The sequence below is a fragment of the Pleurodeles waltl genome, chromosome 4_2 (genome assembly GCF_031143425.1).
Source record: "Pleurodeles waltl isolate 20211129_DDA chromosome 4_2, aPleWal1.hap1.20221129, whole genome shotgun sequence".
Lineage (NCBI taxonomy): Eukaryota > Metazoa > Chordata > Amphibia > Caudata > Salamandridae > Pleurodeles > Pleurodeles waltl.
This window is the reverse complement of record NC_090443.1, coordinates 950,229,815-950,256,301: the sequence shown is the minus strand read 5'-3', so window position 1 is coordinate 950,256,301 and position 26,487 is coordinate 950,229,815.

The following is a 26,487-nucleotide window of genomic DNA, read 5'->3' as shown; positions in this document are numbered from 1 at the left end:
ACAAAGGTCTGGAGAAGGTTTGAACGACGGAGAAAGGCCAAAAGTAAAAGAGAAAAGAAAAGAAGTGTCTGTCGTGATACCAACCTCGAGTGAAGAAAAAGACTTGACAAAAGAGGAAAGTACCAGCGAGGCAGAATCGAAAAGAGAAGCAAAATTGAAAAGGAAAAGGATACCAAACAGAAGGTATTCCGGTCCAGAATGGGCATATGCGGTCAATGACGATTGGACTGACGAGTTTGTATCTCTAAGCATCGAGAACGAAGAAGAGGAAGAGATACCAATAGAAAAGAAAAGTTTTATGGACAGTGTTGATTGAAAGGGTGATAAATGACATTGCTTGCTACGATCTAACGTGAAACAAACAACCAGCTGAGATATTGCTAAACCGGATGAGACATTTGCTAAACCGATATAGACTGAGTTATTGCCGAATTGAGACAAATGCTGCTAACCGATAAGTGACTGGCCTCTTGAAGAAGACGGTGTGAACATTGCGCTCGCTCAGCTTTGTAACTGAATTGCTAAACTCGTATCATTTATAAGTGCTTATAACTCTCTGATTCTATACAGATCATGACGCAAACCAATAGAAAGAAATATTGTAAATATGTGTGTATAGGCTTGGTAGTTACATGTGTACTAATAATAATGGCGATTGTTCTTGGAATACATGGAAAGGGTGAAAATGAGACTATTGCTGCTTCTACTTTTGCTCCTGTTACCGTCACTGAACTAACCGCATTGAAAAGGCTAGCACTGGATGAGAGACTCTTGCATGAAAGGAAAGAGCTTTCGTATAATGTTTTCTATCGCTTACTAACAGAATATGTTGAGACAATGGATGCGAAAGATTGTTATGTGTGTACCCAGATACCGACATCAGTGAAGGAAGGGGTGACATATCACCACATGCCTCTTACATACGGGATTACATGTAGTATAGTAATGTCTAGGTTTTATGGTCAAACTAACATACAGTATTTTTACTCAAATTATGATGTTACCTTTGCTTATGTTCCTATAATAGCGCAGCTAAGCCAGACTGCAAAAGATTGGGATGCTAAAATTATGAGGGAATTTTTCGAGCCAATGCTACCTTTTGAAACGGCTCACGCTCATAGGGAAAATCTTACCTGTTCACTCTCTGCAGTAGAAATAAGCTTTTTAGATCGCACAGATGATAGAAGGGCTCAAATGAAGGCGAAATTAGAAAAGGAGTTACATATGAGGACTTCAGTAGATAATTATGATTTTGCTGCAATAAAAACACAAGGGAAAATTGCTTTAGATGCTTGGCATGTAGGGAAGTTTTGTATATATCGAGGTGAATCTTATTATGACAACATTTTTGTAGGAGCGAGTGAGTGTAAACATACGTTTATCTTTAAGGCCAAATGGACATTCATGATGGACGGACTTGACCCTGTCATTCCAGGTGTATATTACATTTGTGGGTATAATGCCTATTATCGTCTTCCAAAGGGTTGGTGGGGGAGATGTTATTTGGGTATAGTGTTCCCAAAGGTTTATCAGCTGGATGACGTATCGATGATTCAAAAGACATCTGGATCCCATCGTATCCAGAAAAGAGAGACCGCAGCTGCTGTGGTAGGTGATATATTTGGAGCCATGATTCCTTCATTGGGAGTTGTGCTGAATTCCATCAAAATAAGAAAGTTGCCTACTATAGTGGATAACATGTTGACAAAGTTTTCAGGTGCTATAATCCTGATGGATGCTGAACTTGCAGCGGAAAGAGCTATGACTCTTCAAAATAGGCTTGCTTTAGACATTCTTTTAGCAAAGGATGGAGGTGTTTGCAAAATGCTTGGTGCAAGACACTGTTGTACCTATATACCCGACAATAGTGTGAAAATTAAAACTATGCTTGCTAATCTAACAAAAGAAAGTGCAGATTTGAAGGAACTGAAAGAACCAGGAGTGTGGGAGAAGGTTGGAAAAGGACTTGCTTCAGTGGGACATTGGATTGGGGGAATTTGGAATGGAATATTATTAAAAATAATAGAGGGAATTTTAATAGTGATAATTTGTATATTTGGAATTTGGGGAATAAAAAGGGGAATAATAATGATTATGGAAAGAATTAAAAGAAGAAAGGAGGAGAAAATTATGAAAAGTATGGCAGAAGAATACAAAGCGCAAACTAGGGGAACTAAAAGGAAAAGGGAACTGACAGAATTTTAATGGAATAAAATTTGTGGGCTAAATTTGTGTGATGACAAGTAGTCATCAGAGGAGGGATTGATGAAGCAGAAAATGAAGGTTTTGATTTATTAATGCATAAACGTAGTGTGAAATAATCCTGTGTGACATTAACCGAACTAATAAAGATTGTATGGGGACAAAATGTGCCCTTAGAGTAGTTTGCCAACAGTTATAAGCGTACTTTATATAACGTGGTGTATTAGAATTGCACTAATCCGACATAATCATAAACGTGTGCTACGATTTGCTTGTTTGAAATGCTTTAGCTTAGCATTACTTTAGCGGAGGCTTTGGCCTAGTGGCCTGGTCTCACGGTTTAGATTTTTGTATTTTTCCAATGTGCTATTAAACGTGTATTTCTGCTTGAAGCTGTACTTTTCCACAGAAACTGTTCACATGCTTATCTTAAAGTTTCGTGCCAGCATGGCATATTTTCTCTTTAATTCAAGGTCGACTTGCAGGTGCGGACAATGGAGGCTCTGAAAGTGAGCTAATTGGTAGACAATGTTGCGATTTGCGTACACATCTCCAAGGATAATGTATGCTTAAGTAAAAGCTTGAGAACTGTCGTTTTTGATTGGACAATTTGAAGCTAACCTATGAACCCTCCAATGGAGACCCTACTGGACTTGAACTGTTGTCTATAAAACCCAGGTGCACGAGAGGAAAGCTCTCTCTATCATCGGACATCCCGCCATTTTGACTTCGTAGCTATTATGGCCCACTTTGCTGCGACGCCATTTTGAGAGACTTTGATGCTTTCTCTAATCGAGAGAAAGAGATTTTAAATGATTCTTGCCCTAGAGACTTTAACTTTGATTTGTCCCTTTGCATGAAGTGGTAGTCTTAACTTGCCGCCGTGAGGCAATTGCCCCGTTCACCCCTGCCCCTTTGTCCTGTCCCATGCTGATCGAGAAACGGTACCTGTGAGACGAAGACTTCCTTGTATGCTGATCGAAATTGGTAAATATGAAAGGAAATTGTAAAAATTGCATTGTGTTCCTTTAGGTAACCAACTGCTGATTTTTGATAAGATCCCTAGATAGGAGTTTTCTAAATTTACGTTGCTAAATTGTTTTTGCATGAAGTCCCACATGCCGATGCTAATTTGGGGTTAGATGAGGATTCCACATGTTGCACGATGCAATTTGAGATCTTGTTATGCTGACTAAATGTACGCAATTAGTTCATTACAGATTATCGTATTAGTGCTTTGCATTGCTATTATCGAATGCCTTGTGATTCAAATGCTACATAGATTGCACTTGTTTAGACGTTATGGACAGCTACTAATGTTCATTTATGTTTATCATTTGGTGTTGAGACACATCTATATCGTGCTAGCTTTGTTAATATAGGGAAATAAATTCACTAACTTTGCAATAAACTGGTGTGGTTATTCCTGACTGAAAGGTCAGGGTTCGCCGAAATGTATTCTGGATTAATCATTAAGTGTTATGTTGAACAAGGTATTGCTTATGTACGTTATTGATTATTGATCTAATGCGACTGATCGATTAAGAGTACAGAGAGTTCCCACTTAGTCAAAAGATTCATCGGCCTAAAGAGCGTCCGAACACAGGTAAATTGTTATTGCGGTTCGCTCTATCACAGTCACAAACAATTTTTACGCCCCCCCACTTTTAAAAGTCACCAGCCACCACTGCAAATAAAGTTGTTTGAATATATACATAGAACTGGATAACACAAAGAGAGGTTCACACTGTATATGTTGAAGTGAACAAATGCGAATTCCGAGGAGACAATAACAAGTAACTGCTGGTTCAGAAGTAATGAATGCCTCCATTAATTATCCAGTTTCATGTGAAACATGAAGAGGTGAATAATAGGAGCCTTACAAAAGGCCCGAACATTTGAATTATAGCTGAGTTCTTCATGGAGCCTGTTCGAAGTTCTATGAATTTGATGAGAAAGATTGGTTAAAAATGTAGTTTTCTTTTCATAGGGAGTTCAAGAAGTAGTGTTGATTTGCAGCGGCAGCTCCTCTGCTAAGGTGGAGAAGCATCGCCCCACTGCTTGTGGGAAGAAGAAAACATAAAATGATAATAATGGAACGTTATTATCATTTTATTTTTATCTGGGGCAGGGTTGGTGGGGGGACGGGCTGGAGGGGGCTGGAGGAGGAGTGGTATGGGCACCATAAGTGCGCATGTCTGTTTTATCAACCATGTTGGGCCGACCAAACAGAAATGCGCACTTAGCATTTCTCCACCCAACTGCATTGCACAGCCGGGAAGAGAAAGTGCACAGAGTCCCACTACCTGCGTGAGTGCTGAACGAGGCCGCTCACACCAATCACAACGCTGTGTCATGCTAGCAACAGCAGCGTCGTGATTGGCTAAGGGGAGCGTGGAGCCTGTGTGCTTCCCAGCGGACGAGGCTGCTCAGGACGAGGACAGAAACAAAGCCGTCTCCTGATGAACCAGGTAAGTGTGTTTTTTTTAAATTGTTTTTTATTCCCCACCACCCTGCCACCCTGTTCAGTGGCAGCCGCCACTGTTGATCTGTTACTTATGTTTCTCTGTCTTCCTACAGCCGATGGAGGTCTATTAACAATACTAATTTTATGTGTTTTGCCACATGGTTGTGCATAATGTATCACTAAGGGGGAATACCAAGGTGTTGAAGGTTTATAATGATCAACACGATCTCACATATGTTGGTCTTGGCTTTTTATTCAAGTTATGTTATGTTATGTTACGTTGATTTGTAAAAGGGGCTAATCACCAGTGATGGGATCTGTTCTTTCAAATGTTAGGAGGCTCTTGCATGGTTCTTTTCTATGATCTCACGTGGAGTCTTTAATAAGATATCTTTGGAGGGGAAAAAACCCAACTGATGACATGTGTAGCCCCTAACCTTACCCTCCATGTCATCATTAGTGACGTGTCGGACTGGTCGAGCAGGCAACAGAGATGGCAGTATGTACAGATGTGGCCTTTCGCAGCAGTGTGTAGTACTCTGTGGAAAGAAATGCTTATGGATGTTTTTGTACCCCAAGTGTAAAGTAGACATGGGCCATGTGCTATAAGATGACCTGCTCTTTACTGAAGGGACCAAAGCGATATTTAAAATCTGTAGTCATGGGCTTTCTTCACTGCGATATATCAATATTCTTATCAGGCACATCAGATCCCTTATGTTGGAATACACAGTTATTTGCGTGAACATAATTTTCTTATACAAGTTATGCTTATGAAAACCCAATCACTTGAAGTATGATGATCATAAGTCATTGAGAAGTTTGTAAGACACTGCACTAACATGTTTAAAATATGATTCCAAATGTATTGTTGCCTTTCTATATTATTTCAGTACAGTTTTGGGAGTGAGAGGAGGTTTCACATCCCGTTAATTTCCTTTCTGCCTCCTTTTCTTGGATTTTGTGCCCCCTCCGTCACTAGATTCACTACAAAGCAGTACAAGGTAAATATATCAATTTCAGCAACTTTTCTTATCTTGCCTTTTAAATCATAATCTTTTGTTATGAAAAGGCCATGCAACATGAGCAATTGTTAACCCAAGTAAAGACATTGGCTAACTTGTAATGCAGGAAGGATTACAGTAGATTAGTCACAGACCCACCCTCTCACCTTTAAAGGTTTTTCCTGGGCTCTTTAAAGGTTTTTCCTGAGCTGCGAAACGTGTCATAGTTGCAAAAGCAAACATGCTTCAAAATTGTATGCCTGGGAGCCAAGAAGGCAAAGAAAAGCAGTTTCTAAAAATAGTCTTCAGTCTTGTGATCAATGGCTATAGATATTCTTGATTGCCGTCATAGAGATACTGGCGACCAAGGTCACCTGCGATTCTGTTTATACTGTAAGCAAGGCTGAGTGAGTGGGAAGAAACTTCCTGGTAAGCTTCTCAGAACCCAGATTAAGCAAGAGGAGATTCCTGCCTCAGAAACTCAGCCCTTCTAAAAATAGGAACGGCGGGCAGGTATTAAGCAGTATTACCTTGAGGTAACTGGCTTTCACAAGGGGATGATCCAGAATGATGAAAAACCTGATGTCATGTCCACTTTTAGGTCTGTCCCGGAGAAAACGTTACCTGTCTCGCCAGCATCATGTAATCAAAACAAAACATTACATGAAGAAATGCCTACTTATACATACATAGAGGAGCTTTGGATCAGCCCTAGTCTTCCATTGTTCAAATGTCATTCACTTTCTGCTTCCTCCCACCACAGCATACATCACTGGGTCAGCCAATTCAGCTACAGCCTGAGCACGTGTGCACATCCACCTAAAAAGATATGCACTTCTGCACTAGGCTTCATGGGCCAATACTTTACTTTCCATTGTTGTTTGCGCTGTTTTCTTTCCATGCTGTAATCTTTTTATTTTTATTTTAGGTATCTTTCTTTATTTAAACGGTGTTTTCAAGTTACAATAAATCAGAGTCAATAATGACATTTCTTTGTGCCACTAAGAATCATATGTTAATTTGATGAGCATTAAAGCTTGACGGAGTTCTATAATAGTAAGAACATCTGCCTGCCATGAAGCAGCACTACGTTTGTCTAGCAATTTCCAGCGATAGTTATTTATTTGAAATGTATACACACAATAAAAAATACAATGTGCCTTTTTGGCTTTGCCAGTTTTTGCTTTTAGTGGTGCCATTGTCAGATTTGCGCAAACCACTAGATACCCTCAATTAACAGGGGTATTTAGGAATGTTTTACTTGAGCAAAACAGCCACAAAGAACCACATCAATTTATTTACGATTAACAGGCATGAGCAAAGCCAATAGGTCTGATATTGTTTATCAGCCTATTGGCTTTGCCAATGCTTCTTTTGTTTGTCTTGGATTTTGTAAAACTTTACTTTTGGGTATCTGCTAGGCTCTTGCCAATATTATAAAAAATTGTCTAAAACGAAATATGTGAGAGAACAGGGCTGATTGCAGAGGCTCCCTAACTTTTTGCCCCCATTTTCCACTTTTTGCTGGTGTTTTCCTGACTCTGATGGTGCCCTGGGTATTGCTAACCAGTCCCAGGGCCTATGCTCTGTGTACAATCAGTATGCAAATTAGGCTAATTATAATTGGCCAAGTCAACCTACCTATAAGTCCTTAGTATATGGTAGGGCATGCAGGTTTAGGGACCCCAGCCTAGGTAGTGCACCCATAGGTGAACTGCTGATGTGCCCAGTGTCATTTTAAAGACAGGCCTGCCTTGCTGGCTGGTTTTAAATTAAAGTTATATGCAAATTCGACTTTGGAATTAAAAGTAGTTCCAAAGTCTTAAACTAGCTTATTTTTACATATAAGTCACCCCTAAGGTGTGCCCTATGTTCCCTAGGGCTGGGTGCCATGTAACTATAAGCATGGATCTTATAAAAATAGTTTTATAAGCCCTGGTGAGGTAAAACAGCCAAATTTGTTTTTCCCTCATTGTAGTGAATGGCCTCCATAGGCTAGAATGGGGAGACTATTTTAATTTTTAAAGTCCCCTTAAGTAACAGATACCAAGAGTTTGGTATCAAATTAATTGTTATAATAAATCCCACAACTTCCAGTTGTTGGATTTAATATAACTTGTTCAGGTAAAGAGTTTTAAACTTTACCTGAAAAGTTGCCAATTTCAGCCCTGCAGTGTTTTTGCTGCTGTGCTCTGATTGGTCAGCCTCTGGCAGCCTGGCCAGGCTGCCTTGGTGAGGTGTGAAGTGGCCTGGCTTCACACAAAGAGATGTGCCTGTGGGAGGAGATCTCCCCTCAGCAGATGGTGAGGCAGGAAGGGGAGGGCTGCCAAACTGGTCTTCAAAGGCAGAGAAGGACATTTGGAGCAACCCAGCAACACCCCCACATCCTGCAAACCCAGACAATTAGGTGCCCCCTTGATTAGATTAGGACAGGGCAGGAGAGGGGTGTGTTTAGGATTTTTAGCCACACCAGTGGGTGGGCTCACCAGATGTAACCTCCAAAAATCACTTTCAGACATGATGGACTTTTGAGGAATGTTGCTCCCTGGGATTGATTTTTGCCACACTTCCCAGGAAGTGGTCATCACAGGGGGAAGGACCCTGCACCTGATTGAAGAACCAGGACCCCCCTGTTTTTCACACAGGAGCAGGGATAAAACTGGCAGACCTGCACCCACACCTCAGTTCCCTACCAGATCCCCACCAGGAAGAACTACAGAAAAAGAAGGACTGCCCTGCTGGACCCCTGGCCTGAACCTGGACCCTGCACTCTGAAGGACTGCACCAGCTGCACACTTGGGCTTCACGACAAGAAGGACTTTGCCTGGATTCAACTGGTTCAAGGAGGGACTCCCTGTTTGCTACAGGTGAAATATTTCTAACCAGAGTCCCCTGCACCAACTCCTGAAGAAACCAACCAGCTGACCACTGTCCAGTGGCCAAAAAGGAGTTTGTGCCAGGAGCACTCTGGGAGTTGTAGTCCACACCCCCAAGGAGCGTCTCAGAGCTTCTGGAACCTTGGGGTGAGCTGTGGCCCCCAAAAGAACCTTAAAGGAACATCTGGAAGAAGATCCAGAAGTTTGGAGAAGTTTGGAGAACTTTTGAAAAAAAGCTCCATAGAGGGACCGACCCGCCGCAGCAACTCTAGTCCGCCTGCCTCAACCGCGACCCGGCCTGACTTGCAGGTTCGCCCCGGTGAAGAAAATCTCCAAAAAAGAGACTAAGTCCGAAGGTAAAAATCTCCAGTGAGGGCTCCCTCAACTCGTATCCGAGGAAGAGTTCCAGGAGGTCGGATTGGACTGGCAGGTTTGTCCCGCTGAAGAAAATCTTACGAAAAACGACTATTTTCTAAGGTAAACTTTTGACCGAGGCCTCCCGCGGGCTGTAGCCGGGCCGGGCTCCATCGTGGTCAGCCTCAAACTTTGACTTTGCCCTGGTCGAGGTGCGACCAGATGACCAGATTGGCGCTTTTTGTTTCTAGGCGCTAGAAAACAATAATTCTTTAAAAATTCATATCTCCGGTTCCCCTTATCCGATCATATTTGTTTTGGTGTCATTTTAAAGATAAAAATATAATCTATTTCTATAAATTGATTTTGGATTTTTAAACTGTTTCCTGTGTTTTATTTAATTACTGTTTTGTGATATTTGAATGCTTTACACTCTGTCTCCTAAGTTAAGCCTTGTCGCTCGTTGCCAAGCTACCAAGGGTTGAGCTGGGTTTAATTTACTGAGACCTAAGTGGAGGTTAGTGGCCTATTGCTAAGTGTAGGTACCTACCTGCCCTTACCAATAGCCAATTTTCCAACAAAATATGTGTTTATTGTCTCAAAAAGTGCCGTAATGGTCCCTGGTACTAAAAAAACGACTTTATTTGCAGCAGTGCCATTTATGAAAGAGCAAAATGTCATCGCTGACAGTGAGGTTAGCCAATAGCTTACGTGGATTGACCCACTGCCCTATGGTATGTGTTGTATTTGGAGGAAGAAATATGTGACTGGTTCTTCAATTAGCTAATGGATGAAGAGGGTTGGCTGAAAGCCCCATAAGTAAGTACATTACACATCAAAAAGGCTTGGCAAACACCAGACTTAAAAAGGGCACATAACAAAAATTGCACAGTGCTGTTGCAAGCACACACACAAGACATAGTATATTTAGTCCTAGGCCCATATTTATACTGTTTTAGTGCCGCATTTGCTTCATTTTTTACGTAAAAGCGGCGCAAACTTACAAAATACAATTGTATTTTGTAAGTTTTCACAGTTTCTGCGTCAAAAAGCAGGGCTAATGTGGCGCTAAAAAAGTATAAATATGGGCCCTAGTGTTTAAATCAGCTGATGCTCTAGTGACAGTGAGCCGAGCAATGGGTTAACGAAACTTGAGGGGGCCCTCCTGCAAAGTACCTGGAGGTGCCCTCCCTGTGGACTAAGTCAGGAGGCTGCCGCCCACCACGGGGGCTGCAGGGGCCTTTGTTACACTACTGGAGCTGAGCTAAAAGGTGAATAATGGCACTAGTGAGATGTAGGTTTCTGAGTCTAGCAACTCTGAGATGTGTGGTAGTTTGCAGATACCCGAAGCAAAATGTTATACATTTTTTAAAACGGTGTGATAAAACTCATATTCTACTCCTCTATGACATAGCATTTTCTGAGATAAAATGTCTTGTTTGTCGAAATTGTCGATCACTTAAGTTTTTGGAGTACAGGATAGAAACCAGTGGTGGAGGGATCCCAACCGATAAGCATTTTTTAAAAACATATTTTATTGCTTTTCAGTAACCAACAATGGGAGTTTCTCAGTGACCAACATGGTCCGAGTTCTGTGTGAATTTCACATTGTACCCAACAGTGCTTGTTGGCAGTGTGTACATCAAGTTCCCGGACCCCGTATACACCCTTAATTCCCCCCCAATTGATAACCGCCTCATCCCAACTGTGCAGCATAACCATAGAGCGAGCATTACCACGCACCCAACCTGATCCCTGCCTCCAGGAGCCTCGCTTGACTGATCTGTTCCCCCTCTGGCAATCCTTTTCTCTGCTCCTTTGTCTTCCATTATGGGGATCCCGCGGGAGAGTCATCCGGCCGGGACAAAAAGCCTATGAGCTCCTCTACCAGGACCGACCAACCCAAGCCCTCTCCGACATGGCACACCGCCTCTGTGCTTCCAGGTTCAACACTGCTCCTTCTTAAACTGCCCACCACTGTAGTTTGTTACGCCAAACTAGCGCTTGCGGGCCCTGTGTGGCTTTTCAGTTACAGGTGATCTTATGCTTGGCTAGAATGAACCACAAATCTAGGAAGCTGCTCGTGACCCTGCACTAAGCCGTATGTGCGAAGTTGCTCAGCAGACAGTAAGCGGGGTCCCTGGGGATTGCCTTTTCGACTAATGTAGAGAGGGTATCTAGGACTTCGTACCAGTATCTAGCTAGGTTTGGGCCATTCCAGAACAAATGCACAAACCTAGCCTCTTCTCTGCATCTGGGGCATGCAACCTCTGATGATCTAAACATCTTATGCAACCTGTATGGAGTGAGGTATGCCCTGTGAAAGACATAGAAGTGTATTAACTTGAACCTAGCGTTGTGTGAGATTTTGGGTACCCTTTCCACTAAGGCTTCCCAACATGCGTCTGTAGAGGGGCCATCCATCTCCGCTTCTCACTTCTGTCCTACTCGTGTTAGGGGTGGTATTTGGTGACAGTGTATCCTGCGATAGAGTCAAGTGACTGCTTTCCGTGTGCCTGCTGCTGACGCTATGTATGTGCAGCCCAGATGCGAAAAAGGTTCAACACACCCCCGGCCCCCAGTGTTGCCTGATTGCAGACAGAATATCCCCGTGTACTAGAAAGTGCTGCGGACTAAGGTCACACTCCGTCTGCAAGTCGTGAAACCAAAGTGGTGTCCCGTCTCTTTAAAGGTCCCCCACCCAGCGCACCCCCGCCTCCTGAAGCTGGTGGACTCCCCTCCTGTGAGCATTGTGGACTAACGTAGCCAAGGAATCAAGTGTAAGGTCCGCCGAGCAAGGACGTTTAGTACTTGTTTTTTGGAGACATCTGTTCCAGCAGTAGGCCACCACCGTTTGCTCCTTTGTCTGCCACTGTCCCTGATCGGGGAACCCCATGAGGAGTCGGGGGAGCCCAGTCCCTGAGGGCCTGCCAAACCGTCTCTCGCTCGGAGGGCTCTGTTGGCTCCACTGCCATTGCGTGAGATATTGCAGCTGTGCTGCAAAGTAGTAGTCCTCACAGTTTGGTGCTGCTAATTCCTTAAACATGGCCTGTGGGACTTTAACTGGTAATGCACCAAAGTAATAAAGCAACCGTGACAGCACCACCATCTTTAGCAGGGCCACTCATCTCATGACGGATAGCGGCAGCGTTTTCCAAAAGTCTATGGTCTGTTTTAGGGAACACATTGCTCTGCCGATGTTACCCTGCAATATATTGGCGTGGTCATGGCATAGTCTTACTCCTAGATATGCGATCTGGTGCGGTTCCCAGGGGATGAGGTCCTGGGCCGCCGGTGGGGGTGGGGCATCGGGACAGACAGGAATAGGCAGGTCTTTTCCTAGTTTACCTGCAGACTAGATATCTCTCCATATGAGAGTAGTAATAATTGCGCCGCTGTCAGGTCTCTGTCCGGATTCCGTAAAAATATTAGAATGCCATCTGCGTATAACATGATCTGTTGGTGCTCCGCCTCTATAGTCGGGCCCCTGTAATCATTCCCCAAGCGACCACGGATTGCCAAGGGTTCCACCTCCAAGGACAAACAATAGCAGTGACAGCGAGCAGCTCTGCCGCGTGCCATGCTCTATTATAAAACTCAATGATATGAAGGCATCCGTTTTAACTCTTGCGTGTGCTTCCGCATATAAGAGTTTGACCCAACGTAAGGATCCACTGCCCAGCCCAAACCCTAAGAGCACCTCCCCCAGGAAGTTCCATTCTAAGCTGTCAAAAGCTTTTTCAATGCCAATGGATGAGACTGCTGCCTGTGGTGCTATGGCAGGGGCTTTCTCCAATATTAGTAATAGCCAATGGATGTTTTGGGCTGTGTTACGATGTGGAATAAAGCCTGTTTGGTCTTTGTGTATCAACTGTGGCATATGGGCTAGCAGCCAGGAGGCTAAGATTCTACTAAGAATTTTATAGTCCGTGTTGAGAATGGACAGAGGGCGGTAATCCTTCATATTCTGCGATAGTTTCCCAGGTTTTAATTGGGAGACCATGAATGCCTCTCTGGTCATGGATGGAAGAGTCTGAAGTTGTCTGGCCTCATTATATACGCATACTAACTTAGGCGCCACTTGCTCCATGAAGGTTGTATAGAACTCCACCCGGATCCCATCCGACCACAGTGTTTTCCCTCTTGATAAATGCTGTATGGCTGCCCGTACTTCTTGGAGTGTTATTCCCCCCAACCCCCAAAGAATCTGCCTCCTCCAGCCCTTGTCTATGGAAAACCAGAGGCTGCAAGAATTCTTTAATTTCCGCAGAGGTGACATGCAATTTACTTTTGTAAAATTCCAAAATTATAGGTGTGGAAGGCCTTATTAATCCAAGCCTGTGTTGTGACAGTGTGTCCCGGTGTTGCTTGGACCTCTACTATTGGGAATCCTCGTATGCTCGATGAAGCCAGCCATGCCAACAATTTCCCAGCCTTGTCTTGCGTCGCATCTGTTTTTATCATGTAATTTCTGTAGTTGTGACAGCGGAAACGTTCCACCAGGATCACCACCTGGTCCCTGGCCTGTATTACCTCTTCCTTAGTCCCTGTCCCCTCCGCCAATTTGACCTCCGCTTGCTCCAGTTTCACTTCCGTGGCCTGAGTTTCCTGCAGCAGGGTATGTTGTATCCCCACAGCCTCCGCTATACATCGACCGCTAAGGACCGTTTTAAAGGCGGCCCATTCTATCTCTCTGGAATCTGTCGTTTCCGCGTTCTCTGCATAATACAGTGTGATACATGTTCCTATTTGCCCCCTAAAGGGAGGGTCAAAGAGCGCCTCTGGTCGGAGCTTCCATGTGGGGATGGGTGGAGGGTCTGTGCCCCAGCGTAAGTACAGTAGTACGAGGTTGTGGTCAGATATGGTTCTAGTCAGGTATTCTACACCACAAATCTTCTGATGAAGTGGCAGGGAACCAAGGAATTTCTTTAACCGCACATGCAAATTGTAAACTGTGGAGAAATATGAATACTCCCGGCCAAAGGGATTGAGTACCCACCAGGCGTCAACCAAAGCCCAGTTGCTCTCCAAGTCCTGAAGTGTGTGAGCCAGTTTACGAGTCACTGTGTCATCTAGAGGAGGGTGTGATCTGTCTTTGTCGGGGTCGCTTACACAGTTGAGGTCACCTCCAATCAGCACCTCCCCAGTGATATAGGAAGCCAATTGCCGGGACAATTCGTTAAGGAAACCTGCCTGATTGACGTTCGGGGCATTAATGTTGAGGATAGTGATGTCCCTCCCATCCAGGCATCCCCAGAGCTCCACATAGCGCCCCTGTAGGTCTACCCTGTGATCCGTACACTGAAACAGGACCCCAGGTTTGACCCAGAATAGAACTCCGCTTGCAAATGCCAAATATGTCGTATAGTACAGCTATCTCCTCCACCTCCTCTGTAGGGCTTGCCCTTCATTTAGCAGCAGGTGTGTTTCCTGGAGTAACGCAAGGTGTGCTCCTGTATGGGACAGATATGAAAATACTTTATACTGTTTAGTAAGTGTATGGATACCCCTCACATTCCAGGAAATTATATTATAACACTTGGGTTCTGGTATTTTGTGTGTTACTATCTTTTGGTGATACTCCGGCCCTCCTATAGGTTGTCCTAGGAGTGCCAGGCCATAGGCTTGTGTGTAGTGTATGTATGTCCCCTGTGTTGTGGCATGCTGCACTTTCCCCCATTGAACAGACAATAATTTAACTCCCAACTCCCCGTCCTCTGGACTGGCAAAGTCATTCTTGTCCAAACTGTCCATAGACACCAACTTTGTGGTGTCCCCCACCTCTCCAGAGGTGGGTGAGGGTTGCGTGCCAGTGCGGGCCATTCCACTAGCCATCGAAATGTAATTATGGGGAGCCCAGGCGCCGCATATTGATTTGGGAGGTGGCCACGGTACTCGTTGCAAAGTCTGTTGCGTATTGACCACATTGCAGTTTGTTCCGGTCTCTTGCCTCCGGCCCCAGGGTGAACTTCAAGCTGTAACAGGGGGGTAGCCGCAGTGGCCATCAGATTCAGATTAGTTCAGCTGCTGTTCTGGGGGTGACTACGGGAAGATCCTGCTCAGAGTCTGATTGGTTGGTTGAGTCGGACATGTTTGTTCCAGGGCTCTGGGCCCCCTCAGCGGTCCCCCAGTCTATTGATTGAGTTCCACTAGTGGTAGCGATGGACCGAGCGTGCCTCTCAAACGCCACTACGTCTGCCAATGCCCAATGGTGGGCCAGTTGTGCCTCCTCAGCTTTTTGGTGGGAGATCCCCTCGCCAATCCCTTCCACCTCTTGGTGCGTTTCAGGCGTGCCGTATGCCAAGTCTGCGTGCCCTGTGAATCCTGCAGTGACTGTGTTTCGATCCAAGCCCACACCTCCTGTGGGTTGTTGAAGAAAAGGGCAAGATCCTGGGATTGTACCTTTAGCCGGGCCGGGTAGATTATTAGCACTGGGAAGCCTTCGGGCAGCCATGCGCTTTATAAATTACCAAATAGAAATAGAAAATATTGTGTACGAGATTCCCATTTGTCTCCGTTTCCGCTTCCCAGCTAGGAAAGTGTTTCAACGGGTCTGAACTTCCATTGAGTAGTCTGGGAATAGCATTACCCTGTTATTGTTCATCATGATGTCACCTTTTTTTCGAGCTTCTGCCAGAATTGTGTCCCTGTCCTTGTAATGCAGGAGGCAAACTATTATCGCTCTAGGTGGGGCCCCCGGCAAAGGGGGCCGTGATGGGACTCTGTGCGATCTTTCCAACACGAAAAAGGTCGACAGCCCAGTAGGCGCTATCGCATCTGTGATCCACTGTTCAAGGAAGGCGATCATGTCATGGCCCTCTGCTTTTTTGGGTATTCCCAGAATCCGTATATTATCACTCCTGGACCTATTCTCAGCATCATCAGCTTTCTGTTCCAAGACCCTGACCTTGTTCTCTAGTTCCGTTAGTTGTGCTTGTGCACTTGTCAGTGCGGCTGGTATGTCCACTACTTCTCTCTCCACTGTCGTCAATCTCTCAGCCAACCGGCGATGAACGTCCTCCAGTAGCCCAAACTCAGCCCCAAGGGAGTCAATTTTTGTTTCTTGGGTTTCACGAGAGGCCGTTATTGCTTGGAGTACACCTCCCAGGGTAGGGCCTCCTACCAATGTTGGAGGCATGCCTTGTTGTCCCAGTGTGCCCAGTCCCATCATCAGCACCTCCTGAACCTTGCCGGTTTCTCTCTTTCTGCTGGCCTTCCCCATGATGAGTTATTTAATGTGGAACGGCCTTCACTGAAGCAGGGCTATGTTCCAACTACCTCTCTCTCCCTGCTTGCCACGTTGCTGAGGACCACTCCTTGCAGTTACCCGCCTGTACCTGGGGAGCCCCCTCTGGGTCCAGGTAGGGCCTGTCAGGTCAACCAAGACCCAGTACTTCTCATGATCCGGGCCACACTCCTGAATCAGTTAGAGTCTGTGCCCACTTAGGGCCCTGTGCCTAGCACCCCAGCGTCTGCCTGTCCGAAGGTACAACCCACGAAGACTGGGTCTCCCCAGGTGTATCCCCACTTGCTACTCAAGCCTCGAGAGCAACCCCCTCCCCCGCGGGCAGGCTGGGGATGGCAGGAATAAGCGGGAGCAGTATCCAAGGCAGGGGCCATCCACAGCAGGGCGTACTGCCTTCTTGTACCCTGCTCCCCCTGTGGGGCAGCGCCTGCAGATGGTTTTCCTGAGATGTCATTCAGGGAATTGGGGGCCAAGTCCTCCTCAGCGTTATCTCTGGTCTCCACCCTCCGTCGCGATGGGCCTCCCACAGTCCCGGGCCGCTCAGCCTCCACAACTATGTCCAGAGGAGGGGGGACAAATTGATCCAAACAATCGGGAGGCACGCAAGCAGAATGCCCCAGGGGGGGCGCGGGCTGCTCCAACCGCGGGGCCTCCAAGGCCCAGGCCGCGCCGCCCCATCCCCCAGCCGATCCTTTCTGCTGTCCGCCCCCCTACTCTGCCCGCTCACTGTCTTAAACTTCTGGGGGGGCAGTGGGCTCCGTCAGGATGCCACGTTCAACTGCTCCTTGACCTCTGGGGCCCGCGGCCTCTTTGACCAGGTCCGGCAGGCTGGATCTCTGCCCAGGCCCCGGCCCTCGCGCACACAGCATTCCTCGAGCCGGAGGCACCACCGCGGTTTCCTCTGGTCCCCGGCAGCACCTCCGACGACACTGGGGCTCAGACGGGGCCGCTCACTCTCCGCCACTTGCGCACCGCTCCACCTCCTTCATGGGGGGACAGGAAGCCATGGGCAACAGCTGCTTCCCGCCCGGGGCCTGTCGCTTCACGACAGCGGCTCAGGCCGGCTGCGTCATCCAGAAGGCCCCAAACTTCTCTTCGCGGCAGTTCCTGCTGTATCTAGCCCCCAGACCGCCTTCTCTGACCCTGGCCCTTCTCACATCAGCTCCGGGGCCAGACTCACGCCGGTCGCTGGCGCCTGGTTCAGTATAGTCGAGGCCGGCAAACAGGCCACAGCGGAACAGCGTCTAATTATTAGACCAGATCGGCCTATATTGATCAGGCCGAAGCCACTAGACCCCAGGGATTGTTTTTTTTTTTGGTTTGTTTTGTTTCAGAAGGGGAGCGACCCCTTAGGCAAGAGTTGCTCCCCAGGGGGCAGTAATTTTATGAGGCCTATTCTGCTTCTCCTGGGGGCAGATCGGCCTATATTGATTAGGCCGATCTGCCCCAAGCCACTAGATACCAGGGATTTTTTTTAATGACATTGGCATAAGGGGAGTGACCCCATTGGCAAGGGTCGCTCCCCAGGGGGCAATTTTTTTATTAGGCCATTTCTGTCCCCCCTGGGGGCAGATCAGCCTATATTGAATAGGCCGATCTGCCCCCAGGGGGCAGAAGCCACTAGACACCAGGGATTTTTTTTATTTATTTACATTGATAAGGGGAGCGACCCCTTAGGCAAGGGTCACTCCCCTGGGGGGCAAATTTATTTTAGGCCATTTCTGCCCCCCTTGGGGGCATATCAGCCTATTTTAATTGGGCCAATCTGCCACCAAGGGGGGCAGAAACCACTAGGAATCAGGGATTTAGGGCCAGATGTAGGAAGCAAACAATTTGCGAGTCGGAAATTGCGAGTCATTGCGACTCGCAATTTCCGACTTGCAAAATGGGATCCAACAAAAAAAAGCGACATCATTTTGCGACTTGCAAATGAAGTCGCACCGCAGATTGCGAGCCCGCTGTTAGCTAGGTCTCTTTTTGCGACCTCGCTAAAAACGAACTCGCAAATTGCGAGTGGGTATCGCAAATTGCGACTGTGCCGCAAATTGCATGCAGGTGCAGCAAAACAGTTTGAAAAAGACTTCCTGGCTCTTGCTGATGACATCAGAGCCAGGAAGACATCAAATACACCTGGGAGGAGGGAGGATCACACCCTTTTCTAACTGCTGAGCAACTACCTGGAGGAACAGCAGCAACAATAGAAGACTCAGGTAGTGCAGGCAGGAAGAGAAAATTGAAATTCTCTGAAAAGGAACTTGAGGTGCTGACAGAGGAATGCTGCCAGCACCATGACCAGCTGTTTGGAAAGGCTGCCCTGAGTGTACCAGACACTGAAAAGAGGAGAATCTGGCAAGACATCCAGGAGAGGGTCAATGCCATAGGGGTGAGCCACAGAAGCATAGAGGAAATCAAAAAACTGTGGTATGACCTGCGCTCCAGGACAAAGGAGAGGGTGGCAGATTTATTTTAGGCCATTTCTGCCCACCTTGGGGGCAGATCGGCCTATTTTTCTTAGGCCAATCTGCCCCCAAGAGGGGCAGAAACCACTAGACACCAGAGATTGTTTTTTTTGCACCAATTTCACACAAGGGGAGCGACCCCTTAGACAAGGGTCGCTCCCCTGGGGGCAAATATATTTTAGGCCATTTCTGCCCCTCTTGGGGGCAGATCGGCCTATTTTTGTAAGGCTCATCTGCCCACCAGGGGGCAGAAACCCCACCAGAAACTAGGGAAGATTTTTTTTTTTAAAAAGAGGGTGGGGGTATGGCCATACCCACCCAACAACTATAAATAGGGACAAAGTTGTTCTGCCCTCCGGTGGGCAGATGGGGCAATTACCCCTGATCCACTCCCTGGGGGAGAGGGGTCAGAAAGCCTACTAGATGCCAGGGAATTAAAAAAAATATAAAATAGTGGGCTGGTGGCTACCAACCAGTATAGGCATGGTTATGTCCACACCCCAACCGAAGGGGGTAACAGTCTTTCAGCTCTCGACTGCACACTAAAACATGTTATCCCACGGCAAGCAAGAGGACATTTGATTATTTTGGGTTTTGGTTTTACATTTGGGCCATGAGGGCTTGTCTAACTCTCAAAATCGTCCCACTTGGAATGGTGAGGGCTGCACTTTTTGGACTTTGGGATGCTGCCATGTAGAAAAATCCACAAGACCTAAACACATCTGAAAACTAAACATCTGGGTGAGTCCAGGGTGGTGTGCTTCACATTCACCCTGCACCATTTTCTTACCCACAATGCCCTGCAAACCTCCAATTTTGCTGGAAATCAAACATTTTTCCCACATTTTTGTGATGGAACCTTCCGGAATCTGCAGGAATCCACAAAATTCCTACTACCCAGCATTGTCGCATCTATACCGATAAATATTCTGCCCCACTTGTTAGCCTAAAAAATGTTGTTTTCAAATCGCCTTTTTGGATCAGCTTTGGTTCCCTCTCAATTTCGACATGTTTTTGGCTCTTCCCTGTCACAGGCACTTGGCACACCTACACAAGTGGGGTATAATTTTTACCGGGAGGCTGAGAGGAACCTTGGGTGGTAGGAAAGTCGTCCCGGTGCGGTGATCCCACACAAAAATGTGGGAAAAAAGTGATTTTTGTGCTAAATTTGAGTTTTGCTGAGGATTCTGGGTAGGAAAACACTGGGGGATTCACGCAAATCACACCTCCCTGGACTCCTTTGGGTGTCTAGTTTTCAGAAATGTTTGGGTTTGGTAGGTTTACCTATATGGCTGCTGAACCCAGGACCAAAAACGCAGGTGCTCCCCCTGCAAAAACAGTTTTGTATTTGATAATTTTGATGTCTCTGGATAGTGTTTTGGGGCATTTCCTTTCGCGGGCACTAGGCCCACCCACACAGGTGAAGTACCATTTTTATCGGGAGACTTCGGGGAACGCTGGGTGGAAGGAAATTTGTGTCTCCTCTCAGATTCCAGAACTTTCTGTCACCGAAATGGGAGGAAAAAGCGTTTTTTTGGGCCAAATTGTGAGTTTTGCAAAGGATTTTGGGTGACAGAATCTCGTGAGAGCCTCACAAGTCACCCCATCTTGGATTCCTCTAGGTGTCTAGTTTTCAAAAATGCACAGGTTTGGTAGGTTTCCGTAGGTGATGTCTGAGCTAGAGGCCAAAATCCACAGCTAGGCACTTTGCAAAAAACAACTCTGTTTTCTGTGGGAAAATGTGATGTGTCCACATTGTGTTTTGGCCATTTCCTGTTGCGGGCAATAGGCCTACCCACACAAGTGAGGTACCGTTTTTATCAGGAGACTTGGGGGAACGCTGGGTGGAAGGAAATTTGTGGCTCCTCTCAAATTCCAGAACTTTCTGTCGCCGAAATGTGAGGAAAGGATTCTGGGTAACAGAACCTGGTGAGAGCACCCCAAGTCACCCCATCTTGGATTCCCCTAGGTGTCTAGTTTTAAAAAAATGCACAGGTTTGGTAGGTTTTCCTCGGTGCCGGCTGAGCTAGAGATCAAAATCCACAGCTAGGCACTTTCCAAAAAACACGTCAGTTTTCAATGTAAAAATGTGATGTGTCCATGTTGCGTTTCCTTTCGCAGACATTAGGCGTACTCACACATGTGACATACTATTTTTATCGGGAGACTTGGGGAATCACAGAATAGCAAAATAAGTCATATTGCCCCTTGTCTTTCTCTACATTTTTTCCTTCCAAATGTAAGACAGTGTGTAAAAAAGACATCTATTTGAGAAATGCCCTGTAATTCACATGCTAGTATTGGCACCCTGGAATTCAGAGATGTGCAAATAACCAATGATTCTCAACACCTTATCTTGTGCCCATTTTGGAAATACAAAGGTTTCCTTGATACCTATTTCTCACTCTTTATATTTCAGCAAATAAATTGTTGTACACCCAGTAAACAATGAAAACCCATTGGAAGGTGCAGCTCATTTATTGGCTCTGGGTGCCTAGGGTTCTTGATGAACCTAAAAGCCCTATATATCCCAGCAACCAGAAAAGTCCAGCAGACGTAACGGTATATTGCTTTAAAAAATCTGACATCGCAGGAAAAAGTTACAGAGTGAAACGAGGAGAAAAATGGCTGTTTTTTCACCTCAATTTCAATATTTTTTTATTTCAGCTGTTATTTTCTGTAGGAAAAGCTTGTGGGAGCTACACAAATTACCCCTTACTGAATTCAGAATTTTGTCCACTTTTCAGAAATGTTTTGCTTTCTGAGATCCAGAATTGGTTTCACACCCATTTCTGTCACTAACTGGAAGGAGGCTAAAAGCACAAAATATAGTAAAAATGGGGTGTGTCCCAGTAAAATGACAAAATTGTGCTAAAAAATATGGTTTTCTGATCAAGTCTGCCTGTTCCTGAAAGCTGGGAAGATGGTGATTTTAGCACCACAAACGCTTTGTTAATGACATTTTCAGGGGAAAAAACACAAGCCTTCTTCTGCAGCCCTTTTTTCCCATTTAAAAAAAACTAAATAAAAAAACATTTGCTGTATTTTGGCTAATTTCTTGGTCTCCTCCAGGGGAACCCACAAAGTCCGGGTACCTCTAGAATCCTTAGGATGTTGGAAAAAAAGGACGCAAATTTGGCATGGGTAGCTTATGTGGACAAAAAGTTATGAGGGCCTAAGCGCGAATTGCTCCAAATAGTCAAAAAAAGGCCTGCCACCTGAGAGGGAAAAGGCCTGGCAGCGAAGGGGTTAAATAGCATCAGACTCTTAAAATCTATTTTGTCAGATCCTAAAATTTAAGAACAAAATTATATATTACACACTTAGGCTGATTCATATGTTTGGAGGAGATACATTCTGCAGCATTTTGTCAAGGTTCTAGCTATGCAAATAACACAAGTACATGCTATACAAATACCACATAACAAATACTCCTATAGATGTTTCAGGAATTGCATGGGGCGCCCATGCACACTTTTGGCAATCTACAATATTCTCTGATTCCCAGCAGTTCTATGACACTATATCAAGGGCAATAAGTTCAACCTACACCGATACAACATCCCCTACATCGAACAACCACCACATTGTAAGGTTGGTTATGTTAATTATTCTTACCACCACCCATGCTTACAGTGGAAGGTAAATATAAGTGAAAGTATAATTGGTAAATATATACTTACTGAACTATGTAGTGGTAGGCAATGCTTAATTTGTAAAAGAGTAAGTGCCAGTGCCTAAAGCTCTGCTCAGAAGCCTGCAGTTGTGGCAATTAAATGCTAGTGCGCCGAATACCAAGGCTGCGCAATCTGGAATCCGCCTCATACTTTTATAATTCACCACTAGACACACCTTGTCCCTTTTCTTTACCCTTGCAGTTCCCTGATTTCTTCCTTTGTGATTTTTTTTGTCTTTCTCTTCCTCTGTTTTTGCATGTTTTTCCTTTTTTTGCTCTCGGTAATTGTCTAATGCAGAAAAATAAGTGCCGGTCCCCAAAAGTGAGTGCCGGGTGCCCCCACTGGCAACCATTAGCTGAAAGTAAACAGGGGTGGTAGGCTGATGTAGTTGATGCAATCTAAGTGTCATGCAGTATATTGCATGTGGTATAGTGACCCACCACCTTCCCAGAAGTTCTCAGATATGCAAATATTTCCACATACAGAAATGTATTACATGCATCCTTTGTCATGCAGAAATATGATGGTAAAGTGCATTTCACTTGCAAATTATTTTTAATTCTTCATGAGTAAAATATTTGATCCTTATGTAGAAATCCTTGCCCGTACATGTTCGTTAATTCTGTAGCCACTTCCTCCTTATTTCCAACTTATCAATTTTAGGGAGGAAAGGAACTTACAAAATGTCATTCTGAGCAGGCATAAAAAATAATGCTAAAAATGGTGCAGTGAAATGTGAATTTCACTGCACCGTTTTTACGGACCGCCCTGCGCAGGCAAAATGTGGCGCAAGGGGGCGCGAATTGACACAAACCGAACATTGCACCACTTTGTAAACATGGCGAAGGAAAAAAGGCCTCCGTAATGCCACATTAGGATAAAAAAAATTATGCAAGCGTGGTGCTAAGAGGCAGTAGCGCCTTGTAAATCTGGGCCTAAGTAATTGAACTATCCACAACAGGTCTTCGACAAAAGACACCTAAACGTTGTCTATAGATGAGACTTAAAAATACATATTTTTAATGTTACGAACTCTCTCTAAGGAGGGACGGAGCTGTGTCTTTCTGGGCGTTATCAGTTGTGTCATGTAAAAGATACACCTCCTGTGGGCCTTTTAACGAGCTGTGTGTTTTGTCCTCGCACGAGTACCTGTTGGCATGAATCGGGTGTAATGGCGCTGCCTACTATTTTAGGCAGTGGTAAACAATATAGCTTTCAGTATATTTTTGTAATCCTCAAGAATGAACGTGTTAAGAGGCAGCAGGAAGCCGTCTGAACAGGAATGGCAACACCTACATCCCTATGACAAAAACTTTGCTATGTTTTGTGTGGAAGCACCTGCAATGTTTACTACATGACACTGCCCTGAACAGATTTGTTTGCCGGGACAAAATGTGTTAATGAGGTTAAGCCTTGCGCGGTTCCCAAAGGTCACTCATTTACATCATGCCGTTTATTTCTCGTGATGTCATGTGGTCCAAAAGCAACGTAATCACGTGTCTGGTCCAAAGTCTCGTAATGTTGTCATCGCAAAGGCCGTGTGATTTCCTGAAGGAATCATTTTGCTAATTATGGCTTTAGACACCTGACAAACATCACTTTGTGTCACACAATATTTGCAGCTATGTTGCTTACCGAGAGTCTGAAAGACAGCTAGGCATCGAAACTGACTTCTATCCATTTTTTGTCTTCCCCTTACCTTGTGCTGTACTTGGCTAAAACAGACATAGATGAAAACTGGCCTAGGAGAAGTGCATCAGTTTATGGAAAGGAGAAGCCTACCTAAGTGATGGCCATGTCTATGGGAGGGCACAAACGTGCAAGGGCAGTGCTTTGCATACCTGAGCCTATGCAACGGAAGTTACTCACAGTCAATGGCGCTTTGTGAACAAGATTTACGCATTCTGCGCTTCTTTAACACAAGTGTATGCCAGCCACGCACAATTCAAACAAGCATTGGTAAATCCAGTAGCTATAGCTTCTCTAGAACTGAAAGAGACTCTTAAGGGATTGGCAAGAATGTGTGGGTGAGCTTGTGTGTGTGAGAATGAGTCAGCATTTGGATGTGAGCGAGTCAGGATGACTACATGGATAAATGAAAGAGTGAGTGAGTAATTAATGAGTGAAAGGGTGGACACATACAGAGAGGTCACACCAATTTTACAGGTTGAGGCCTCAGACAACAGCAGTGATCATGTTTTACCATACCAGACAATATCCACTAGTATAAGAGTGCAATCATTAAGCCAAATCTGGGCAGCATAATGCCAAGAAGATCTACAATATATACAGGAAAGAGTGCAGTATGCAAATGTAAGCATTGAAGACTGGGTCAGACAGTTTCCTACAATATGGACAAAAGTGCCATTATTTTTGCCGCCTCAAGCATTGCATATAGAAACGCTCCCTAATTTCAAGAATATCCCCAATATGTCAGTAACTGACACTGTTATGCATTTGTAGATTTGCACCACCACTCATCAACCCTAACTCAGTGGTTAGATTTGTTCCATTACTCAGTAAATTGTAGTGCGAGTTTGAGTTTGCCTCATTACTAAGTAACCCGAAGTGCATGTTTAACTTTGCATCATTACTCAGTAATCCTAGTGCGTCTCCAGGCTTTGCGCAAAAATAATTAACTCTGAGCAAATACACAGGGCCTTATTTAGAATTTTTGGTGCAAAACTGCACTAAGGCAGTTTTGCCCCAAAAAGTTTTGCACCGGCTTGCACCATTTTTTAGCACCAGCTGGGCACCATATTTATGGAATGGTGCAAGCCGGTGCAAAGGGTAGGCTAGCTTAAAAAAAAATGACGTTAGCCAGTTTTGAGTAAAAATAAATGATTCTGACCAGATTAGCATCATTTTTTGACGCTAAGGGGCATATTTATACTCTGTTTGCACTGAATTAGCGTCATTTTTTAAAACTTTAATTCAGTGCAAAACTAACTCCATATTTATACTTTGGTGCTAGACCCGTCTAGCACCAAATTTATGGAGTTAAAGTCATTTTTTGGAAGTGGAAACCTACCTTGCCTTAATGAGATGCAAGGTAGGCGTTCCCGTGCAAAAAAATGACTCTATGGCCTTAACACCATATTTATACTCCCATGTAAAAATGGTGCAAGGGAGGGAGGAGGGGTCAAAAAATGAGGCAAAGCTTGCTTTGCCCCATTTTTTAAGACCTGGGTCAGGGCAGGTGTTAGGGGACCTGTGTCCCTATTTCCATGGTGGAACACCATGGAATAAGCCCAGAGGTGCCCTCCCTAGGCCCTAGGGGCACCCCCACCCACACTAGAGGGACTGCGAGGATGGGGGACCACATCCCAGGTAAGTACAGGTAAGTGCATTTTATTTTTGAAAGTGCCATAGGGGCCCCTGAAATGGGCCCCCATACATGGCACTGGGTGCAATGGCCATGCCCAGGGGACCCCTGTCCTCTGTGCTGGCCACTGGGGTGATGGGCATGACTCCTGCCTTTTCTAAGGCAGGAGTCATGTGGCATGGTAGGTTTAGCACCATAAAATGACGCTAATCTGGTTAGAGTCATTTTTTTTTACTCTAACCTGCCTAAAGCCATTTTTGGGTGCTAAACCCTCTTCTTCTATACTGCCAGCCCCACCCGACTAAAGTCATTTTTTAAAACTCTAGCCTACCCTTTGCACCGGCTTGCACCATTCCATAAATATGGTGCCCGGCTGGTGCACAGAAATGGTGCAAGCCGGTGCTAAACTTTTTGGTGCAAAACTGAGTTAGTGCAGTTTTGCAGCAAAAAGTATAAATAAGGGCCAATATTTTGTAAGTTTGCGCCACTTTTGTGTCATAAAATGACGTTAATGCAGTGCAAAAAAAGTTTAAATCAGGGCCTTGGTGCTAGATGGGTCTAGCACCAAAGTATAAATATGGAGTTAGTTTTGCACCGAATTAGAGTAAAAAAAAATGACACTAATTCGGTGCAAACAGAGTATAAATATGCCGCAGAGTATAAATATGCCCCTAAATATGGCGTTAAGGCCATAGAGTAATTTTTTGCACGGGAACGCCTACCTTGCATCTCATTAAGGCAAAGTTGGTCTCCACTTTCAAAAAATGACTTTAACTCCATAAATTTGGTGCTAGAGGGGTCTAGCACCAAAGTATAAATATGGAGTTAGTTTTGCACTGAATTAGAGGGGAAAAGAAATGACACTAATTCAGTGCAA